A 7,881-nucleotide genomic window follows, 5' to 3' on the forward strand; every position below is an offset into this window, starting at 1 on the left:
GGGCGGGCAGGTGGGAGGGAGGGAGGAAGTAAATCTCCTTTGGAGCTTCGTAGTGTTTACTGGTTGGTGAGAATGCAAACACTACGCTTTCCGATTAATGGCCCAGTTAGTTCGGTATGAAAACGAGCGAATTTATTTCATGAAGAGGCGTCTCCCCATCCCCCTTCCGCTTGACGGCAAAAAAGGCGGGAAAAGTATTATGCTGTGTTACCCGCGTATTCTTTCCTGCTTGCAAAAAGGAACTTATTTTTTTACATAGGCCTACCTTGAATAAATGTTTTATTATTATTATTATTATTATTATTATTATTATTATTATTATTATTATTATTATTATTATTATTATTGCTGGGTTCGTAATGCATGATTCTTATCAACTCCATAATGATTTGGGTACTTTAGTTACTTGTTAGTTCACTGTTCATCCAGATTTTAGTGATTAAATTTCAACGCTAAAGTTAAAAAAAAAGTTAATCATGATTATTACGTATCGTGATAAGTTTTCACACAGATGTTCGAAGTCGTGATTTGCTGTTATTAATCTTATTAAAGCAGTTTATATGTGATATTTGTCAAGTGGTTAACTCGCTGTAATATTTTCTTCGTCCATTTTGCAGGAATAAATTTTTACTAAGACCGAAAAAAGCAGCGTCACAGAGACGAGAGAGAGAAAAAGCAGGTCACAGAGAGAGAGAGAGAGAGAGAGAGAGAGAGAGAGAGAGAGGGGGGGAAAGAGAGAGAGAGAGAGAGAGCTTTCATTGAAAATCGTCCCACAGGACATACGAAACACTGGTAAATTACAATTTGCCACAGGTGCAACGTACCTACGACTGCTACTACAAGATTCTGTAGTAGCATTGCCTACAGTGCACCGAGTGAGGTGAGCTGACGGCATTAACACCCACGAATTGGAATTTGAATAGAAAATCTAGGCCAGAGGCCAAATTCAGGGACCTATGAGATCATTCAGCGCTGAAAATAATGTCGGAACAATTGTTAGGAGAGGATGGAAAGTAAGATGGAAGAAAGAGAATATGAACGGAGGTACAGTAAAAGTCGAAATACAGCGCACCGTAGGGGTGCACTGTAGGCATTACTTAAGGTTCTTTGCAGCGTGCCTTCCTTAAGCCTCTAGCTGCCGCCAACCCCTTTCATTACTTTTACTGTACCTCCTTTCATATTTTCTTTCTTCCATCTGGTATACCTTTAAGACCTTTGAACTCTCAGTTTCCGTTTCAGTACTGAATGACGACATAGGTCCCAGTGCGTGGCCTTTGTCCTAAATACTATGTTCAATTCAATTCAAAATATAGCATCACTCAGGAAAAAAAACATTTTAAAATTCTTCAAAATACAAAGGAAAATTCCCATGAAAGTCATTTAGCATAAACTGGAGAAAATGTCAGAGTTCTGCTTCGGGAGCGTAAAACTTCCTTTTGTAAATTCCCTTTTTGTCTCTTAATTATTCCTCTCTTACATTTCTCTTACATTTCCTTCCCACTTCTTTTCCACTCCACTTTCAATTTCCTCGCGGGAGGAGCTAACAGAATTCGAGTTTTTTTTTTTTTTTTTTTTTTTTTTGGGGGGGGGGGGTTTTTTTTTTTTTTTTTCACGCGTCGCGGGGGACCCCACATTTCGTATGCAAATAGCAAAGGGGTGGTAAAAATGTGTTCAATTCCCCCCCCCCCCCCCCCCCCCCCCCCCCCCCACCCCCGTCATTAAAATCTCATGGCCTCACTCTTCGGACTGTGAAGGGGCCTGAGTGGGAATTCTCTTGACTGAACGTGATTATAATCACTCTAGCACGTGATTCATTTTATATCACCCATCCCCGTGTAGGGAGCGCCTCAGTGGCGTGGTTGGTATGGTCTTTGCCTGCCGCCTCGGTGGCCGCGAGTTCGATTCTCGGGCTTTCCATTGAGGGGGTCAGAGATGTGTATTTCTGCTGATAGAAGTTCACTCTGGACGTGGTTCGGAAGTCACGTAAAGCCTTTGGTCCCGTTGCTGAATAACCACTGGTTTCATGCAACGTAAAAACACCATAAAACAAACAAACATCCCCGTAGGGGGGTTAGTGCGTTACTCAAGGATCTATGCAGCGTCCCATTCGGTCTCTAGCTGCAACCCCTTTCATTCCTTTTACTGCACGTCCGTTCATATTCTCTTTCTTCCATCTTGCCAACCTACAGATCTGTGCAGATGGGACGACCTAAAAAGCTATTCTGAGCAGACGGGCCATCCTAAAAATCAAGGCGTTTTGTCTGTAACAAAGAACGGAACAGGAAGGAAGCAGCTTTTTTTTTTTTTTTTTTTTTCTTGCAGCTTTTCTATCCCAGGTTTCGTTCGGGAAGAGCAGAGCAGAGCAGAGCAGAGCAGAAGTTATCGGAAGTTTGTCACAACCGCCTGCCACTTCGCGGGGGCGAAGTTTTTTCATTGCTGAATTGCGGTCAGGAAGTCAGCTTGCAAGCCTGAGAAGGAGGATGATGGGAAAGTCGCTTTTCCCCCCATTTTCAATGGACGGATTTGTTCCCTCGTCTGGATGTGTCGTACATACTACTGTGTGGAAGATATATTAAAGTCTCGTCTAGCAGTTTTTTTTTTTTTTCGGTTGCATATTTTCCGTTTTCTGCTGAAGCAAAGAATCATACTAATTCTTCTGCTTCTTATGTTGTTATTATTTTTTCTTATTTTTATTGCTATTATTTCTTCTTCTTCTTCTTCTTCTTCTTCTTCTTATTATTGATTATTATTATTATTATTATTATTATTATTATTATTATTATTATTATTTATTCTATCGATTATAATAATATATATATATATTATTATATATAGAATATATAGTATATATTATATACATATATATATATATATATATAACATCCTATATTATATATATATATATATATTTATATATAGATATATTATATATACTATATGTATATATATGACATATATATATATATATACATATATATATATATATATCTATATATATATAATATATATATATATTATATATATTATATACACATACATGCATACATATATGTATACATAAGCGAATACCACAGGAAAATAATAGGCAGAATAGTCAATTCATTCATAAACGGAGCGTTTTTTTATTGAGGTTATGCTTTTTCCCTCTAAATTTCCTTTCCTTTTTCGTACTCTTATTCCCCCACCCCTCCCCACACCCCAATTCACCTCCCCACGGCCCCCTCCCCCTCCCCCTCCCCCCACCCCCCTCCCCCCCCCCACTGAGATTTTCATTTCCAGTTTATAGTTGGAAACTGGTGAAATTGAAGATGTTTTCGTATGGGATTTTTTTTCTTTCCAAGTTCATACTTTCGGTCTCTTAATAACATCATAACTTGCCCACTGACGTTATCAGATAACCCCAAAAGTTATTTGCAGACGTCAGCAGGGTCTCGTTGTGTCCTCTTTCAAGAATGAAGTTGAAGGAAATCGTTACTGAAAAGAAAAAAAAAGTGTATACCAAGATTCCTTATATATGTTTGCTTATGCAGATCTAAAGTGACATCAACGTCAACAGACGATCATTTCAGAATTTGTCGGTGGTTTCAGATGATCGTATTTGGAGAACCTGAAAGTGTAATTAGTTACAGAAAAGGGGAGGGGCGGGGGCGGGGGCGGTGGCTGGGGTGGGGACGGTATGGGAATTTGATGAAAAAAAAAACCTTTCATCTTCGAAATGAAATGTATTCGGAATCATCAATTTCGCATTAACAGGCCGGAAGTAGGGCAGTGCCGTCAGTGTACCTCACGTAGTGCGCTGTAGGCATTACTTAAGGGTCTTAGCAACATCCCTTCGACTACTAGCTGCAAACCTCTTCCATTCCTTTTTATTGTACTTCCGTTCATATCTCTTCTCCCATCTGATTTTCCACGATTGTTTCATAGAGCAACTGCTTTGAGGTTTTCCTCCTGTTACACTTTTCAAGCCTTTTTACTGTCAGTTTGCCTTTCAGCGCTGAATGAATGGCCCTCACAGGTGCCAGCACTTGGCCTAAATTCTCTCTCTCTCTCTCTCTCTCTCTCTCTCTCTCTCTCTCTCTCTCTCTCTCTCTCTCGACTTTATTTTTTTTTATCTTGACCAACTTTTTTCTTTCCTTTTTTTATTTTGACCTACTTTCTCTCTCTCTCTCTCTCTCTCTCTCTCTCTCTCTCTCTCTCTCTCTCTGGCGTTTCTTTTTTTACGTTCAACTTTTTCTCTCCTTTTTTTATTTTGATTCTCTCTCTCTCTCTCTCCTCTCTCTCTCTCTCTCTCTCTCTCTCTCTCTCTCTCTCTCTCTCTCCTTTAATTTTTCTTTTACTTTCACCAACTTTTTTCTCTCCTTTTTTTTTTTTACTTTGGGGACCCGTACTGTTACTCTCTCTCTCTCTCTCTCTCTCTCTCTCTCTCTCTCTCTCTCTCTCTCTCTCTCTCTCTCTCTCTCTCCTTGACCTACCTTATTTTTTCTTATCTCAGGTCAGTTTAAAGGAGGCCAAACCTTTTGCGTTTTCTTTTTCTCCAGATTCGCGAAAACTATCGTGGTTATTGGTCTCTGGTCCTGAGGATCTGAGTCTATTCGTATGTTTGTATGTATTATTTTATATAACTCATAATGTTATCAATCCCCTGTCTCCTCTAATATCATAGAATTTTTTCATTTTGAGGGGGTGGTATTTTGAATAATTTTCTCGCATATTATTTTTCTTTTTTCTACCTTGACCTATTTTTTGAAGGTCAAAGGTCTATTTAAAGGCTGATTTTTTGTTATGTATGCATTATTTTGATTACTGGATTATTATAATCCCTGGCTTCTCTATTTGTATAAAAAATTAATTTTGAAGGAGTGTTATTGTGAATCATTTCCTTGAGCAATTTGTTTTAACATTGACCTATTTTTGGAGGTCACTGGTCAATTTAGACTCTTAAAGTTTTTGCGTTTTTCCCCACTGCATCTTAAAAACTTCTGTAGTTAAAAGATCTCCAGCCTAAAGAATCTTTGTCAGGACGAATAACTATGTTGAGTGGATGAAATCATTGAAATGTCAGTTTTTGGTGGGAGGAATATTTCTTGCTATAAATTGTTTTCTCGTCCCCTTCGAAAACCTTATTATTCTTTCTGTACCCTCTTGTTTTTCCTTTCATTATTCTTCGATAGGCAAAATACTTATGATAATAAATGTATGACTTAATCACTTTTTTATATGGCATGGGTGCAATGTTTATAATTTAAATGCATTTGCATTCAATACAATGTATCTGTCAGATGACTACATGTATTTGACAGAAAGAGATACAATTGAAATCTAGTTAATGTGATTTATATTATATAAATCTCCTCCCCATTATATATATATATAATATATCTATATATATCTAGAATATATATATATTATATATATAATATATATAGAATATATATATTATATATATATATATTTTTTAGAAAAAAAGAAAAAAATTTAAAAACATAGATTGCAGCCTTCACCAATGACGGCGTATTTCGAAGTTTTGATGCAACAGCTCCAAATGAGGAAAATATTCTCTCACACATGCAACAGAAGCGGCTGCAACATCCTCAATTGCATTGCCATCAACCTTTACCTCTCTCTCTCTCTCCTCTCTTCTCTCTCTCTCTCTCTCTCGATTCCTCTCTCTTTTTTATCTCTCTCTCTCTCTCCTGAGCTGAACTGCTTTTAACTTCCAGTTGCAAGGGTAAACTAGGCTTCCATGTTTTTAACACTGAATTTATTGACTAAACCGCATGTGAGAATTGCTTAGTTAATCTTCCGGATAATAGTTTGCATCCCCCTTTTTTTTTTTTTTCTTTTTTTTTTTTTTGATTGCTTGGGCGGAAGGGTAGGGGCTTAAACTACTTTGGTTGTTGGGGGATAGGAAGCCTGAATATATATATATATATATATAATATATATATATATATATATATATATAAATATATATATAACATATATAATATATATATACACATATATACATATATGCACATATATATATATATATATATATATATATATATATATATAATATATATATATATATACATATATATACATATATATATATATATATATATATATATATATATATATATATATATATATATATATATATATATAGCACTGAGTCATTTACCAAATAAAGACGAAAGGACGAGACACAGGTCACACTACTTTCGTGCCTAACTGCGAAATCGTGAGTCGCCCTGGAAGATCCCTCTCCTGATATTGAAACCTCTGCTAATCTTATTCCAGAGCTTGTAAGTATTGTATTCCAGTTGCGCATTGTATTTTTGAGGAAGCTGAATCCGAAGCTCCTGCAACAATATAGCTATTTCACACACCATACACGTAATAAGTAATAGGTGGCGCACAGCAGCCCACTCCATTCTAGACTTTGGGCCTGGAGGGTTGAATGAGAATGAAAAAAACATAGAAGTTAAGGTTGAGATAAAGTTAATGAAATGATTTTATAAGTCTTATATCTCAGAAGAGAGCAGTAGATGAGATCTAGCAAGATCTAGTAGAGGTAGGGCATGGAAGCGCCTTAATATAGAGGTTTATATTTCATTGTGAAAAGGTGGGGGGGGGGGGGGTCGGGTTTCCCCGATGTGATGCTTATGAGACTTCTTTTTAGGTTTATGAAGTGGGTTTAAGTTTTGGAACTTTATATCCAGAGGGTTCATCCACCATTTAGACGTTGAAAAAAGCACTTGTCTTAATATCCTTCGAGCCAACCATGGTAGCAGAATGGTAGTAATATAAAAAATATATATATATATATATATTAGATATAATATATATATATATATATATACCATATATATATTATATATATATATATATATACATATATATATTATATATATATATGATATATATATATATATATAATATATTATGTGTGTGTGTGTGTATATAATATAATATAGATATTATATATATATATGTATATATATATATATATATATATTATATATATATATAGTATATATATATATATATATATATATATACACATATATATATATATATATATATATATATATATATATATATATATATATATATATATATATGTTTTATGCATACGATCTTGTATGAAACATTTGTACATCAAGTAAGACAAAAAGTGTAGCCTGAAGTATACGGAAACTTTGATTCCATAATTTGGGGTTATTTTCTGCCTTATATACTCCCATTTCATTCAAGAATTATATAAAGGGAAAAAGAAGGAAAGCAGGAAAGCAACTTACCGCGTGTCCCTCTAACTCCGCTCTGCATTTCTCTCTCAGTCGTGTAGGAAGGAAAAAGCGAGTAACATCTCGGGGAAACCACGAATCTTTTCCTTCGGTAATAAAAGTGCGTGGGACAGGCCACTCTCTTTTTTTTCTTTCGCTCTCTCTCTCTCTCAACACTTTAGTAAATTAGCATTCAACTCCAAAGCAACAAGATGTTCACGAAAACGGGGAGAAAGTCGAAGGCTTTGAATATTCAAGCGAAAAATTATCACTACCGGAAAGACTGAAGTTTTTTTGCAGTGATGTTTATCCGTGTTTACATTCGCGCGAGAATTGTTCTGGACGTGCTCAGCGAGGAAGCCAGCCAGCCAACCGGCAGCAGCCACAACCTCTCACCAGGACGGCCCAGTCACCACTGAGCTCTGAGGCAGTGGCACTGGACTGAGCGTGAAGGGGTGGTGTAGAGGACTGTGGAGACCGATTCCCCTGCCGCCCCCGACCGAGCTGAATGGGTGGGACACCCGAGGTTCTGGAAAATTTTTCGAAAGACATCCAGCCCCAGCCACCACCTCTCGAGCTCTGCTTTGGCTTTCACCTCCTCCTCCTCCTC

General features: G+C 36.6%; 1 protein-coding gene across 9 annotated transcripts in view; it reads right to left on the reverse strand.

Annotated features, from left to right (window-relative positions):
- Positions 1–7,672, reverse strand: part of LOC135196353 (glutamate receptor ionotropic, kainate 2-like) — a 358,070-nt gene extending 350,398 nt beyond the window's left edge. For all 9 annotated transcript variants that reach the window (XR_010310392.1, XM_064223121.1, XM_064223122.1 and 6 more), the window contains exon 1: positions 7,287–7,672. The gene's annotated coding sequence lies outside the window, so the exon portion shown is untranslated. The remainder of the gene's footprint in view (positions 1–7,286) is intronic.
- Positions 7,673–7,881: the final 209 nt, after the last annotated feature.

The sequence above is a fragment of the Macrobrachium nipponense genome, chromosome 17 (genome assembly GCF_015104395.2).
Source record: "Macrobrachium nipponense isolate FS-2020 chromosome 17, ASM1510439v2, whole genome shotgun sequence".
Taxonomy (NCBI): Eukaryota; Metazoa; Arthropoda; class Malacostraca; order Decapoda; family Palaemonidae; genus Macrobrachium; species Macrobrachium nipponense.